Below are 16,725 nucleotides of genomic sequence, written 5' to 3' on the forward strand. Positions count from 1 at the left end.
TGAGGAGAAAATAAAAGAAAACTAAGAAAAGAGCAAGAGAAAACCAAGTGGCTTACCTCCTCTTCCTCTTGGTTAAGAGAAGAAGCAAGCAAAAGGTGAATTGCCTTCCTCTCCTCTCTCCCTTCTCATTTTCGTGGGAATTAAAGAGAAGTTAAAGGGGGGGGGGGATGAATGGGGACAAGAATCCTTCCCATGATGAATAAAAAGGATTAGAGGAGAAAAGAGAAAGGGAAATTCTAAATCTTCTTCTTCCTCATCCTCTTTCTCTTCTCCATCGAGAACTAGAGCTCTCCTCCCTCATCTCCAAAAGCCAAGTTTAGGTTTTCTCTCTAAGGGAAAACAAATACTAGCAAGGAGTCTCAAGGTCTACCTCATACAAGAAGAAGAAAAACAAAAAGGGAAACTAGGAAGAGAAACTTCTCGTCCCTCCTCACAAGGGTACCACTTCCTTAAGGATCAACAAGCGAAAACTAGGTAAGCTTCCCCTCACCTGTGGTACAATAGCTCATGTGGTTTTCATGAAGATAGATTTCTTTAAAAAAAAAACCTAGGGTTGCTTCATGGAAATTTCGGCCAAGACAAAAAGAAGGATCTAAGGAATTTTAAGACCTAACTAGATATGCTCATTATATTTCTTGTGACATGTATCTTATGGTAGGAGGTTAATCTAATGTTTCTATGCTAGAATGTTTAGTTAGAACTTAGATTCATGATCCTAGACTCTCGGCCAAGCATGAACAAAAGAACTAGGTAAGCTTAAGACTCAAACTAAACATGCTCCCTTGTTCTTATGATATGTGCTCTACGATAATGGTGTTGTTAACATTTTCTCCTACTTGTATGTTGATTGGAACTTCATTTTCATGCTCATGAACATTCGGCCATGGTAGAACTAAGGGCCTAGGAGAGCTTTAAACCTAAAACTAAGCATGTCATGATTTCCCTAGGATAAGATATGAAGCTAATATGATATGCCCATGATTATATGTTGATTTGAACTCTATTTCATGCTTATGAAGATTCGGCCATGTTAAGATTTGAGGCCTAGGAAAGTTTAAAACAAGTCTAAGATGCTCATGACCTTCTTGATGAAATGATATGAAACTAACTTGATGTTCTTATGCTTGTTTGTTGCATAGAAATTTGGTTACATGCTCTATAACTTTCGGCCACACAAGGTTTTAAGACCTAGGATGCTTAGAACTTAAACTAAGTTTGCTCATGTTGTTCCTTGTAATAAATGCCATGAAATTTGTGTAGGGTTTCCATGCTTTTATGTCACATGAAAACTAGTCTATGTCTTACATGTTTCGGCCACCATTAGTTTAAGGGCCTAGGAAACTTAGAACCCAACTTAGATATGCTCATGATGTTTCTTGTAATAAATGCTATGAAATTTGTTTATGGTTTCCATGCTCTTATGCCACTAGAAACCTAGTTTCCATGCTTAACATGTTTCGGCCACCTTAGATTAAAGGGCTTAGGAAGTTTGGAACTTAAACTAAATGTGCTTATGATGTTCCTCATGATATGTGTTATGATATTGGTTTAAGGTTCAACACTTTCATGCTACTTGTAACCTAGAATCATGCTTGCTAGGGTTCGGCCATGATAAGGTTAAAAGCTTAGAGAACTTAGAACCCAAACTAAACATGCTCAAGTTGTTCCTTATGATATATGATATGACATTAGTTTAGGGTTTACATGTTTGCATGTTGCTTATAACCTAATTTGAGGCTTGATGAGTTTCGGCCATGATATAAGTAAAGACCTAGGAAGCTTAGAACCCAAACTAAGCATGCTCAAGATGTTCCTTATGATATAGGATATGATAATGGTTTAGGGTTCACATACTTTTATGTTGCTTGCTAACCTAGGCTACAACTATATGTTTTCGGCCACTACATGATATTAGGGTTAGAGACCTAATTATGATTTCCCATGTGCCTCTCATGCAATGCTTTATGATATGATAAGAATATGCCATGCTGCTATACTCATTTATGTATGCTTATGACCTATGCATGATGATGTGCTATGTGCCCAAATTTATGATATGCTATGTGCCCAAGTTCATGATGTGCTGTGTGCCCAATTATGCATGTGATCATGATATGCTGTGTGCCCAAATTCATGATGTGCTGTGTGCCCAATTATACATGCTTTATGTTATGCCTAAGAGTTGCTTCCCTATCAGTTGGGACTAGGAGCACTCTTCATGATATGAATATGACATGAATGATAGGTTAAGAATTATGATATGTATGACATGCTACTTTACTTTTAAGGCTTGTACCAAGGGTGGGCTCCATAAGCGCCCCGGGGTCGATGGACTAAGAAACGGGCCTCGTTAGGGATGAGCTCCTAAGTGCCCCTAGGTCAATGGACTAAGAAATGAGCCTAGTATGTATGCCTTGTATGGTTCAAGACTTGCTACCTTGGACCTACATAGGACGCGCGCATTTATGTATGTGGTACAAGCCGGGGCCCCCCTTATATTGAGATTATGTTTAAGTATGTATATTATAAGTTTTCAAAAGACATGTTGCATATGTTTTCATGATACATGTTTAGAAATTCACCTTGCATATACCTTATGATTATGCCATGATATTTATGATGATGTTATGATATGTCAGGGTGTATTTGATGATCATGTTATGTTATGCCATGATACCTTACGATTATGTTACGATATGCCATGATATGCTGCATGATATGATGAAATTGTCTCCATGCGTTATGTCTTGTGATTTTGATATGCTATACGGTTTTTGTGAGTAGGAAAGGAACTTACTGAGCCATGAGTGCTCACAGCTTACTTTCTTGTACCACAGATAAAGGAAAGGAATGGATGAACTACGGGAGCAGCAGGAGGGGCTAGAAGGATGTGTGTGGTAGTGGCTTGGCTAAAGGAGAAAGACCTACTTTTGTTTAATAAGAACTATGCCTAGTTTATGTTACTACTTTATGACTCCATGACATTTAATTATGATCCTGTCTGAAGGCTGAATCAATGAACGCTGGGCACGGAGCGCTCTTCGACTACTGACGTGGCTCTTCAACTGCTAGAACGAAGCTCCGGCGAACCTGCACAGAAGTCGAGCCGGGAAGGGGGTTCCCGGCGGCGACCCTCCGACGCTCAAGTCAGGTAAGCAACGATGAAAAAGGTGGCTTCCAAAGTCTCATAATGCGTACCTCCGGCGAAGTCTGAGGCTCTTTATATAGAGTTGTGAAGGGTTAGGGCACGCATACCGAGGTGCATATGTGTCCTCTGTCCTTTCCTCGGTATGCAGTTGTCAGAAAGCTCACCTGACCCATACCGCTACAGTCAAAGCATGTCCTCGATGGGACAGCAGAATCCCCTGTCACAAGATTTGGAGCATGGCCTACACGTAAAACATACCTGCTGTCAGAAAAAGACCTCCCTTGTCCTTTTCCCCTTTGCTCCAGATCTAGCGTCCGGGCGGACAACTCCCTCAACATCCGGCCGGACATATGCGGTGGTTTACTTGGGGAGATTCTCCATCACATGCTTTATGGGGACTATTAGCAGTGTTACCTTATGGCTTTGGCCGTGCGTGGGGTCCGCTCGGCCCACGACATTTTCCCCTAAGCACCGGAACTCTGCTTTTGACAGGGCGCCTTTAACCATCAGCTGTATATCGTCTGGTCGGCAAGCCGATCGGACCCATCCCTCTCCGGGCGTTCGATTCCATCGGCCGGTCGGACGTCCGATCGGACCCATCCCTTTCCAGATGGACGACTACCACTATGTCTTCCACGTGGCGTTGACTTCCCATGGCGGGGCCCCCTGCTCTTACTACCAGATCACTAGCTGTATATCGTCCGGTCGGCAAGCCGATCGGACCCATCCCTCTCCGGGCGTTCGATTCCATCGGCCGGTCGGATGTCCGATCGGACCCATCCCTTTCCGGACGGATGACTACCACTATGTCTTCCACGTGGCGTTGACTTCCCATGGCGGGGCCCCCTGCTCTTACTACCAGATCACTTGCCTCTCCTTCAAGTCTAGTCGAAGGAGGCGAATTGTCCGACTGACTGGACTGCGAATCTAGTCGGGCAGCTCCTCCGTGCTAGTATCCTCCGATCGGCCTACCGCAGAGATGACCTTAAACAAATCAACAATGGAATTCGCCGGATCTCCTCGGGTTTTGCGCCAATCTCCGACATTAAGGTTGAGCATGCTTTCATTAAATGCTCCGAATGGTAGAATGCCACGTGGCGCAATGCCATCAGCCTACGGCGGCGGCGGCATGGTGTTTTGATGCGATCGAAGCGATTCGAAATGAACGGCGAGATGCACGCTTTGATTCCCGTGACCTGGATCCAACGGTGGAGGCCGGCCGGCCTCCGCCCTATAAAGCCTTCGTTTCCTTCTCTCCCTCATTTGCTTCCGCGTTCTCGACCACTGCCTCCAGTGCTTTGGAGCTCCGGCGATCTTGTTTCTGCCCTCCGACGCTCTCCGGCGGCTTTTTCGCGATCCCTTTCCTCGCAGTAAGATTTTACATCTTTCCTTCCTCCTTTCCGGTGTTTCCTTAGCGTTTTTTCCTCAGTTTCGATCCTTGAAACCTCCTTTCGTTTGCTTTCATTTTTCTCCTGCCTTTTTGCCTTTTGATTCCTTCCGATCGGCCAATGGCTAGTTCTTCAAATCCCGAAGACCAGTCGCTCGGCCCATGGTACACCACCATGCAGTCCCGATTCGAACAGCGGGACTTTGATATTTTGACTGACAATTTCGAAATCCCAGAGGATTTCGAAATTCGTTTAGCCGGTCCTTCCGCTCGGCCTCATAGGCCGCCGCGCGGAGCTTTCTGTGTCTTCCGAGACCAGTTTACCGCCGGTCTTCACTTCCCTATGCATCCTTTCATCATAGATGTCTGTAATTTTTTCGGTGTGCCGCTCGGCAGTCTAGTACCCAATACCTTCTGTCTCCTTTGCGGTGTTGTCGTTTTGTTTAAGATTCACAACATCCCCCTCCGACCGGAGGTCTTCTTTTATTTCTATTACCCCAAGCAAGCCGAGCCAGGCACCTTCATGTTTAAAGCTCGACCCGACTTGGTCTTTTTCAACAAACTCCCTTCTTCCAATAAATATTGGAAGGATTATTTTTTCTACATCCGCATGCCCGATCAGGCCACCTTCCCGACAAAGTGGCAAGTCAGCTTGCCCCCTACTCCCGAGCTGAAGAAGTTCAAGACCCGACCGGACTACCTCCACGCTGCAAACATACTAGCCGGTCTGCGACTCGACATCAATAAGCTCCTTCATGAAGGAGTGATGTATATCTTCGGTCTGAGTCCTATACGGACTCCTCTTCCGGCCAGCTTCGGTAGGAACTTTACTTGGACATTTTCTTTGATCGCTAACTGATTTCCTTTCTTTCTTTTGCAGTGGACATCGTCATGGATTCGGTGATGGCCGGCGTTTTGAAGAGAAAGGCGGTCGCTCTGGAAGCCACGGTGGCCAGAGAAATGGAAGCTTTGGGTATCCATCCGGTCGGATCCCACAAAGGTGAGAGCGGGACTCAGGCTGAGTCGGCCGCTCAGGCCTCTCAACAAAATGTGGCCAGCGGAGCCACCCCTCCCCAAGAACGAACTGCACCCGAGGAAGGTTTCGCTCGGGAGGAGGAGCAGCCTCTACAAAAGAGGCGCCGAGTGGAGACTCCTCTGCCCTCGGCCACGTCAACGGTCCAACCGTCCGAGCGAGCAACCGCCGCCGCTCGAGGCAAGGCGCCAGAGGTCGAAGCCATTTCGTCCGACCGGACTCCTTCTGAATGGGACGAGCCGGAAGCCCCCATTGAGGCTATTCCGGTCAGCACCCGCCCACCCGCTCGGCATTCGGTCAAGAGCTCAACTATCCATTCGCAGTTTTCTGCGCCGGCTTCTGATCCCGGTCGGACGATCCCTGGTCACGGCCGCACAGTACGGGTCACCCTTCATCTCCCGACTGAAGAATTTCTTCCAGAAGCCGACTGGCCAACTGCGCCCGAGCATACCATCACCTTGAAAGGGCCCCTGGCTGAGATGTGGGCCGACGCTCGGGCGCGCATTGCAATGATCCCCCTCCGGAACTTGGCCAATAGCCATATACAGGAGTCCACGGGGGTAAGTTTTCTTTTATTAATCTTCACTTGCATTTTTCCGCTCGGCCTTTGACAATTTCGCCTTTTTGCCTCAGCAATGGGTGGAAGAGATAGCCGTCTCCAACCGCCTGGCTATGGTGGACGAGGAGCTGAGGCAACTGAAGGCGGCAGGCAGTCCGTCCGGCTCTCAGGGCCCGTCTTACTCTGAGTTGCAAAAGGAGATGAAGAAAGCTCAAGCTCTGTTGGCGGCCGAGCAAAAGAAAACGGACGATCAGGCCCACGCCCTGGCCGAGTCCGAGTGACAAGTCAAGTCGCTCGACACAAAATTAACCCTGGCCACCACCCGAAAGAATACGGCCATCTCCGATTTGGAGAAAAAGAACGTGGAGGCTCGGGGCCTGGAGCTTAAGGTAAAAGAGATGATGGAGCAGCTCGACAGAGAGAAGGTGGGCCGCTCGGCCGACGCGGCAAAGATTCAGAGTCTGAATGAGGCCCTCACTGGCTCTCAGGCGGCCTTCAAAGAATATCAAGATGCCGAGCCGAGTCGAGTTGCTGCCTTAAGACAGGGCTACATCCGCTGGCCTGAATTCTCGGAGAAAATCTGCGAGCGGATGTACACAGCCTTCGACTTGGCTATGATCGCGACCACCAACTATCTGAAGTCCCAGGGTCTTCTTCCAGAGTCCACTACCATTCCGGCCGGCGATCAAGTGGCGCTCCTGGAAAGCATTCCCAAGACCCTTTATGATTACATAGAGTAACTTTTGTAATTCGGCCACTCGGCTAGATATGATCCTTTTTGTACTTAGGCCGCCCGGCCTAAAGTTTTAATTTGAATGCAGTGTTTTCCTTTTGCACGCTGTCCTTTTAAGTTAGCATGTGTGTCGTCCACTCGCCTATTATCACTCTTCTGGCATTCGAAAGGGAGTGTAGCGAAGTACTTGGAGTTACCTTTCCGCTCGGCTATTTATTTCGAGTGCGTAACCTTCCGCTTAGGTAGCAGAGATCGCTCACTAGAAGCCGACAAGTACCTTTGTGCTCTGAGCCGAGCAGGACGTGGAGTCGGTTTTATCGATATTGAAGGCGGGTTTCCGGAGGAATTGCATCCTTCTTATTGGCCTCACCCACACGACGATCTTCCAATCGGGCGTTTATAGACTCGGCTCGTCTCTCGATATTTAACGTCGGAGCTCAACGATCTTCCGCTCGGAGGGTTTATAGACGCCGGCTCGTCTCTCGATATTTAACGTTGGAGCTCGACGATCTTCCGCTCAGAGGGTTTATAGACGTCGGCTCGTCTCTCGATATTTAACGTCGGAGCTCGACGGCGCGGATATTTATAGCCGGTCAGCGTGGCTCTCGATCTTTAACGACGGAGCACGTCGGTCTTCCGATCGGAGTATTTATAGACGCCGGCCCGTCTCTCGATATTTAACGTCGGAGCTCGACGGCGCGGATATTTATAGCCGGTAGGCGCGGCTCTTGATCTTTAACAACGGAGCTCGTCGGTCTTCCTCTCGGAGTATTTATAGACGCCGGCCCGTCTCTCGATATTTAACGTCGGAGCTCGACGGCGCGGATATTTATAGCCGGTCGGCGCGGCTCTCGATCTTTAACGACGGGGCTCGTCGGTCTTCCGCTCGAACGTTTATAAACGCCGGCTCGTCTCTCGATCTTTAACGTCGGAGCTTGACGGCGCGGATATTTATAGCCGGTCGGCGCGGCTCTCGATCTTTAACGACGGGGCTCGTCGGCCTTTCGCTCGGACGTTTATAGACGCTGGCCTGCCGCTCGATCTTTAACGTCGGAGCTCGACGGCGCGGATATTTATAGCCGGTCGGCGGGCTCTCGATCTTTAACGACGGGGCTCGTCGGCCTTCCGCTCGGGCGTTTATACGGCGCGGCCCTCGATCTTTAACGTCGGAGCTCGACGGCGCGGATATTTATAGCCGGTCGGGCGGCTCTCGATCTTTAACGACGGGCTCGTCGGCGCGGACGTTTATAGACGCCGTGGCTCTCGATCTTTAACGTCGGAGCTCGGCGCGGATATTTATAGCCGGTCGGCGCGGCTCTCGATCTTTAACGATGGGGCTCATTGGCCTTTCGCTCGGACGTTTATAGATGCCGGCTTGTCTCTCGATCTTTAACGTCGGAGCTCGACGGCGCGGATATTTATAGCTGGTCAGCGCGGCTCTCGATCTTTAACGACGGGGCTCGTCGGCGCGGATATTTATAGCCAGTCGGCGCGGCTCTCGATCTTTAACGTCGGAGCTCGACGGCGCGGATATTTATAGCCGGTCGGCGCGGCTCTCGATCTTTAACGACGGGGCTCGTCGGCCTTTCGCTCGGACGTTTATAGACGCCGGCTCGTCTCTCGATCTTTAACGTCGGAGCTCGACGGCGCGGATATTTATAGCCGGTCGGCGCGGCTCTCGATTTTTAACGACGGGGCTCGTCGGCCTTTCAAGGCTAACTCCTTACGAGGCCGAGCAGCCTTGGCCTTCGTGTCATATCCCGTGCTCGAACAATATTTATGCCCGGCCGAACAGCACGGGCTATTTGCTTACAAAGTCTTTAAATATATAAACCTCCCAGCCGATCGGCTCGGGGGCCTTCACTTAGTAAGTCATTCGGCGGATAATGCTCAATGTGTTTTCATCTTTCTGCTTCCTGCATTACAAGGATATAGGCGACTAGCATATACACAAAAACGGATTACATTCGTGCACCTTTCATCCAGCTCGATAAGGATGGAGATGATTTGCATTCCACGGTCGATCCAGCTGCCAACCTTCCTCATCCTCCAAATAATACGCGCCCGAGCGGAGCTTCTCGATGATTTTGAAGGGACCTGCCCACGGAGCTTCAAGCTTGCCAACGTCGCCGACCGGCTTGACTTTCTTCCAGACCAGGTCGCCGACCTGGAATGATCTGGGAATGACGCGCCGGTTGTAGTTTTGCCTCATCCGTTGACGGTATGCCATCAGCCGAACAGATGCCTTGGCTCGCTCCTCGTCAACCAAATCCAGCTCCATGTTCCTTCGCTCGGCGTTGCCTTCATCGTAACATTGGACCCGGACGGACTCGACGCCGACTTCAACCGGAATGACCGCTTCGCCGCCGTACACTAGATGAAAAGGTGTGACGCCCGTTCCTTCCTTAGGAGTCGTTCGGATGGCCCATAAAATGCCCGGCACTTCATCCGGCCAACTCCCTCCCAAGTGGTCGAGCCGAGCGTGCAGAATACGGAGAATTTCCCGATTGGCCACCTCGGCTTGACCGTTGCTTTGGGGGTAAGCCACGGACGTGAAGTGTTGCTCGATGCCGTAGCTTTTGCACCAATCTTCTAGCACCTTCCCTGTGAATTGCCGCCCATTGTCGGAAACCAATCGGCGAGGGATATCGAACCTACAGATGATGTGTTGCCAGATGAATTTTTTGACCATCTGTTCGGTGATCTTGGCTAGTGGTTCGGCCTCTACCCACTTGGAAAAATTATTGACCGCCACCAACAAAAATTTCCTCTGCCCGGTCACCATCGGAAATGGACCCACAATATCCATTCCCCATTGATCGAACGGACATGAGACGGTTGATGCCTTCATCTCCTCTGCCGGTCGGTGGGAGAAGTTGTGATACTTCTGGCACGAAAGGCACGTAGCTACTGTCCAAGCGGCGTCTATTTGTAAGGTCGGCCAAAAGTATCCAGCTAGCAGGATCTTCTTAGCTAGTGATCGTCCGCCCGGATGTCCTCCGCACGATCCTTGATGTACCTCTTGGAGGATGTAAGCCGAGTCCTCCGAGCTCATGCATTTCAACAGCGGGCGAGAGAAAGCCTTCTTGTAGAGCTGATCGCCAATGAGTGTGAACCGACCGACCCTCCTTCTGAGCAGCTGGGCTTCATCCTGATCGGTCGGTGTGGCTCCCGAGCGGAGGAACTCTATGATGGGTGTCCTCCAGTCGCTTGGAAACGTGAGGCCTTGCATCCGGTCGACGTGCGCCACCAGCAGTATTTTTTCAATTGGTTGCAGAATGGCGACCGGTGTTATTGAGCTTGCGAGTTTGGCTAACTCATCGGCTGCCTGGTTCTCCGATCGGGGAATCTTCTGAATAAGCACCTCTCGGAAAGTAGCTTTGAGTTTTTCAAAGGCCTCAGCGTAGAGTTTAAGCCGAACGTTGTTGATTTCAAAGGTGCCAGAAAGTTGCTGAGCGGCCAACTGTGAATCTGAATAAAGTGTCACCCGACCGGCTCCCACATGCCGTGCTGCCTGCAATCCGGCTATGAGGGCCTCATACTCTGCTTCATTGTTGGTAGCTTTGTAATCTAGCCGGACGGATAGGTGCATCTTTTCTTCTTGAGGTGAGAGCAGCAATATTCCAATCCCACTTCCGAGCCGAGTGGAAGACCCATCCACATATATTCTCCACGTAGCTTCCGGCTCTGGCCTTTGCACTTCGGTCACAAAATCAGCCAAGGATTGCGCTTTGATCGCCGAGCGGGGCTAGTATTGGATGTCAAATTCACTTAATTCTGTCGTCCACTTGATGAGCCGTCCGGACGCTTCTGGATTCAACAGTACTCTTTCTAGTGGACTGTTCGTCTGGACAATGATGGTGTGAGCCAAGAAATACGGTCGAAGGCGCCGAGCGGCTAGAACCAAAGAAAAGGCCAACTTCTCGAGTCCGGTGTAACGAGATTCAGCATCTTTTAAAATGTGGCTCAGAAAATACACCGGCTGCTCTTCGCCGCTCGCCCTCACAAGTGCTGAGCCTACAGCATGCTCAGTTGAAGATAGATAAATATAAAGTAACTCACCCCCGATCGGCTTGGCTAGTACAGGCAGGGAATTAAGATATGTCTTCAATTCTTCGAATGCTCGGTCGCATTCCTCGTCCCAGTGAAATTTAGTGGCCTTGCGCAAAATTTTGAAGAAAGGGAGGCTCCGGTCGGCCGTTTTGGAGATGAATCTGGACAATGCGGTTATCCGACCGGTCAACCGCTGCACTTCCCTCGTATTTCTTGGAGGCGGCATGTCTTGTAGAGCTTTCACCTTGCTGGGATTTGCTTCGATTCCCCGCTCGGTCACTATGTACCCCAAGAAACGCCCTCCTTTTGCTCCGAACAGGCACTTCTGGGGATTTAGCTTGACTCCATATTTGCGTAGCGTTCGGAAGGTTTCTTCCATGTCCTTGAAGAGATCGGCCGCTCGGACGGATTTGATAAGAATGTCGTCCACATAGACTTCCAGATTCCGCCCGATCTGCTCCCTGAACACTTTGTTCATCAAGCGCTGATAGGTGGCCCCGGCGTTCTTCAATCCGAACGGCATCACATTATAGCAATATGTGCCGTCGGCCGTTACAAAGCTTACTTTTTCTTGATCTTCCCGGGCGAGCGGCACTTGATGATATCCTTGGTAGGCGTCGAGCATACAAATTAATTCGCAGCCGGCCGTAGAGTCCACCAGCTGATCTATCCGGGGCAGGGGATAAAAATCTTTGGGGCATGCTTTGTTTAAGTCCCGAAAGTCGATGCAGACTCTCCACTTGCCGCCCGGCTTGGAGACTAGTACTACGTTAGCCAGCCAGCTCGGGAACTGCACCTCGCGTATATGGCCGGCCTCCAGAAGCTTTTCTACCTCCGCCCGGATGATGGCATTCTGCTCGGCGCTGAAATCTCTTTTTCTCTGCTTTATCGGCCGAGCGTCCGGTCGGACATGTAACTCGTGCTGCGCTATGCTCGGCGAAATTCCAGGCAGTTCATGTGTCGACCAGACGAAGACATCATGATTTCTCCTGAGGCATTGGATCAGCCCCTCTTTCTGCTTCTCCTCCAGATCGGACGCAATAAACGTGGTGGCCTCCGATCGGATTGGATGAATCTACACTTCCTCTTTTTCCTCATAAATTAAAGTGGGTGGCTTTTCGGTGATGGCGTTTACCTCGATTCGAGGCGCCTTCCGAGCGGAGTTGGATTCTGCTCGGATCATCTCGATGTAGCATCGCCGAGCCGCTAACTGATCTCCCCGTACTTCTCCCACCTTGTCTTCAACGGGGAACTTCATCTTCTGGTGGAAGGTTGAGACGACCGCTCGGAATTCGCTGAGCGCCGGTCGCCCCAAAATGATGTTGTAGGACGAGGGAGAGTCGACCACCACGAAGTTTATTGTCCTGGTCCTCCTGAGCGGGCCAGCCGAATCTGTCCGACCGGCTGAACTTCATTGCCCGTAAACCCGTAGAGCGGGGTCGTCATGGGAAGCAGCTCGGCTCGATCAATTTGCAGCTGATCAAACGCCTTCTTGAATATGATGTTGACCGAACTCCCTGTGTCAACAAATATGCGGTGAATAGTGTAATTTGCTATTACCGCTTTAATGAGCAGAGCGTCGTCGTGGGGCACTTCAACTCCTTCTAAGTCCCCGGGCCCGAAAGTGATTTCCGGTCCACTTGCCCGCTCCTGGCTGCAACCGACCGCGTGGATCTGGAGCTGCCGGACGCCCGCCTTTCTGGCTCGGTTGGAGTCACCTCCGGTCGGCCCACCAGCAATGACGTTGATTTCACCCCGAGAAGTATTACTCCTATTTTCCTCTTCCCGAGTGGATGGTCGGGACCGATCTCTGGACGCTCGGCGATTCTCCTGTCTTGGAGATCGGTGTCGATCGGGCGTCTGTTGATGTCGCCTCTCGGTGCGGGTCCGGTCGGCTTCATGGATCCTTTGTCTCCTGTCGATGGAAGGAGACCGTCGTTCGGCACTCCTGGGAACGGGATTAGCCACGAAGGGAAGACTTCGACAATCCCTCGTGTTGTGCGTGTCCGTCCGATGGAAGGAGCAGAACATAGGGGTCCATTTCTTCTTTGGCTTGCTCCGAGCGGCAGCTACTTCTTGCACTTGGGACCTTGCACGAGGGGAGCGGATTGCTTCGGCCCTTGGTCCTTTCGGTGGTTGATGAGCGGCGAAGGGTTTCCGCTCGGCAGGTGGAGCCCGTTCGGTTGGTGTTTCTTTTTTCCTGGCCGCTTGCGCTTCCTCCACGTTGATGTATTCATTGGCTCGGTGTAGCATGTGATCATAATCTCGAGGAGGTTTTCGAATGAGTGATCAGAAAAAATCGCCATCCACCAGGCCTTGCGTGAAGGCATTCATCATCGTTTCCGAGGTGGCCGTTGGAATGTCCATTGCCACCTTATTGAACCGCTGGATGTAAGCCCGAAGCGATTCTCTCGGCTCTTGCTTGATGGCGAATAAGCTGACACTTGTCTTCTGATAACGCCGACTGCTAGCGAAGTGGTGGAGGAAGGCCGTTCGGAAGTCCTTGAAGCTTGTGATGGATCCGTCCGGCAGCCTCCGAAACCACCGTTGAGCCGATCCCGAGAGAGTGGTAAGAAAGACTCGGCACTTTACTCCATCTGTGTATTGATGGAGCGTAGCTGTGTTATCAAACTTACCCAGATGATCATCCGGGTCCGTTGTTCCATTGTACTCGCCGATCGTCGGAGGCACGTAGTGCTTGGGCAGAGGGACTCGTAGAATAGCCTCTGAAAATTGGCGATTGATCCGCTCGGGGGATGCGTCTGCTCGGGGGGCTTTCCCCTTTCTGTCATCTCGCTTGGGCATTTCATCTGAAGAAGGTCCTCTATCTCTTCGAGCTGGTACGGCTTCAGGGGTGCAAAATAAGGCCCGATGGAATGCAGGAGTGGCTTGAGGTGCTTCTGCTCGGCCACCCGACGCAGATGTTGCTTGTTGCTCCGGCCGCTCGGCAGATGCTTTCTGTTTTTTCTCCACAAGTTAGGCGGCCCTTATCTCGACCAGAGCATCGAGTTCTTCCGTCGAAAGCGTCACCGTGTGTTGTCGTCCAGCCTCATCCATTGTTTCTGGTCGGATGCAGGAGAGTTCCCACAGACGGCGCCAATTTGATCCTGTCCGAAGGCTGAATCAATGAACGCTGGGCACGGAGCGCTCTTCGACTACTGACGTGGCTCTTCAACTGCTAGAACGAAGCTCCGGAAAACCTGCACAGAAGTCGAGCCGGGAAGGGGGTTCCCGGCGGCGACCCTCCGACGCTCAAGGCAGGTAAGCAAAGATGAAAAAGGTGGCTCCCAAAGTCTCAGAATGCATACCTCCGGCGAAGTCTGAGGCTCTTTATATAGAGTTGTGAAGGGTTAGGGCATGCATACCGAGGTGCATATGTGTCCTCTGTCCTTTCCTCGGTATGCAGTTGTCAGAAACCTCACCTGACCCATACCGCTACAGTCAAAGCATGTCCTCGATGGGACAGCAGAATCCCCTGTCACAAGATTTGGAGCATGACCTACACGTAAAACATACCTGCTGTCAAAAAAAGACCTCCCTTGTCCTTTTCCCCTTTGCTCCAGATCTAGCGTCCGGGCGGACAACTCCCTCAACATCCGGCCGGAGATATGCGGTGGTTTACTTGGGGAGATTCTCCATCACATGCTTTATGGGGACTATTAGCAGTGTTACCTTATGGCTTTGGCCGAGCGTGGGGTCCGCTCGGCCCACGACCTTTTCCCCTAAGTGCCGGAACTCTGCTTTCGACAGGGCGCCTTTAACCATCAGCTGTATATCGTCCGGTCGGCAAGCCGATCGGACCCATCCCTCTCCAGGCGTTCGATTCCATCGGCCGGTCGGACGTCCGATCGGACCCATCCCTTTCCGGACGGACGACTACCACTATGTCTTCCACATGGCGTTGACTTCCCATGGCGAGGCCCCCTGCTCTTACTACCGGATCAGCAGTGTAAATTTGAAACATCCTAAATTAACCCTACCAATTTTTTTTTAAAAAAAACATCTTCTCAACATCTGCCATAAAGGTAACCATTGTACCAATTTCCATCAAAATATACTAACTTATCCAATGTAATTGACAGCATTTCAAACAAGAGTTTAACAAAAGAGACAATGTATCCTCGAACATCCCACTAAACAAATGACGATCCTCTCACAACAGACAGGTATGCTCTGCACTCCTAAATGTCGGACTATGTCATGCGTCCATCTCGTCTCCTCGTCTACTCCGTCCATAAGCCTCCATCATACCCGGGTAGACATCCTCACCTGTAACGTAGGCATCATGAGTCAACGAACCCAACATGTACAATCCGATATGAAAATACGACATCCATAAAGTAGCAGGTATAACAACTAATAGACATAATCATAACACAAATATAGTAAAGCGAAAAAGAATACAATGTGTTAATGATCCTACATAGCTAATATGGGTGAATATGTCACATATCCGGTAACCACTATTAGAGCCAGTCAAACAGTCCCATGACCCTAGAGGCACCTCTACTAGAGATCATGCAGTCATATAGCCGAAGCTAACAATAAATTACAGTATCAATCATAAATTACAGTCTCAGTCATGTTTGGAAGGGCCCTCCCCGGAGCTCATCCCAGGTCACCCAACATGTACTGTCACCACATATGCTCATACTCATCCTATTAGTTACATAAATATCATATCCTATTCATTTCCTACCCCACATTACTTGATTCCTAGTGTTTCGAACATAAAAGCATCATAGAAGTATAATTACATATACATCAGTTATTCTCATTCAGTCAAGTTCTGTCTAGTCATTCCGTTAGCAGTAGTATGAAATAACTTAGCATTCTATTATCAGTCATCCTCTTTCAATTCTACTTCTTTTTTCTCTAACAACAATCTTAATTAACATAACAACAACTAATGCAAGGTAATACCATAATTCAACTCATGCATAATTTATCAAGAATTATAGCTCTAGTTATTCCATAGTTGTACACCTCCTAAGCAATGGAAGAGAAACTACAATAAGCTACAGCAGAGTGTTATCATTTTAATTTCATACAATTGATGAATCCCAGCTATCCTAATTCAGCTAGTATAAAGTAAAATTCAGTTAACATGGAAATGTGCATCGCATTGAAAGAACATAACTTCGTTGCGAGTATGTTGAAACCTTACAAGATCACAGCTAGCTCGAAAGAAAACTAAAATCACCATCGAATAAATCTCCAATCAACCTAATCTGTCCTAAAATTGAAAACTATCCGAAGGAAGCAAGAACATTCCCAAAATCCAACTACAGACTACTATCTATCCAAAAGCCTATATTCCAACATGAAGAAGAAGATAATCCTAGTCAAATTCTAACTAAAATTCCTTAATCTCCAACTATGCAAGAAAATAGAACATCAATCCACAAGAATCCACAACTATTCCGGGAAACAAAATGTCAACGAATTAAATCTCCACCTTCCGAATCTATTCAACATTTCTGAAGCAACAGGACAACAAGAACATCAACGATCAAGAATTAAAGCTCCAATAACACAAAACGACATCAAATCGATTCCCCTTCTCACCAAAACCTATCGTTTAACCCACGAAGCTAATCCATCACGTTAAATCCATTGCAGAAGAAAAAGAAACATAACTCCAATGCATTCATTCAAAAGCTCTTCATCAAATTGAAGCCACACATTCCCAAATCCGTTCAAAGTTACTGATACAATAGATCACAAGAACATCATCGATCAAGGTCCCAAAATGTAACGCCCCGTCCCTCCTGCTAAGGCGACGGGGGTTACTTTACACATACATACCTAC

The sequence above is a fragment of the Zingiber officinale genome, chromosome 5B (assembly GCF_018446385.1).
Source record: "Zingiber officinale cultivar Zhangliang chromosome 5B, Zo_v1.1, whole genome shotgun sequence".
Taxonomy (NCBI): Eukaryota; Viridiplantae; Streptophyta; class Magnoliopsida; order Zingiberales; family Zingiberaceae; genus Zingiber; species Zingiber officinale.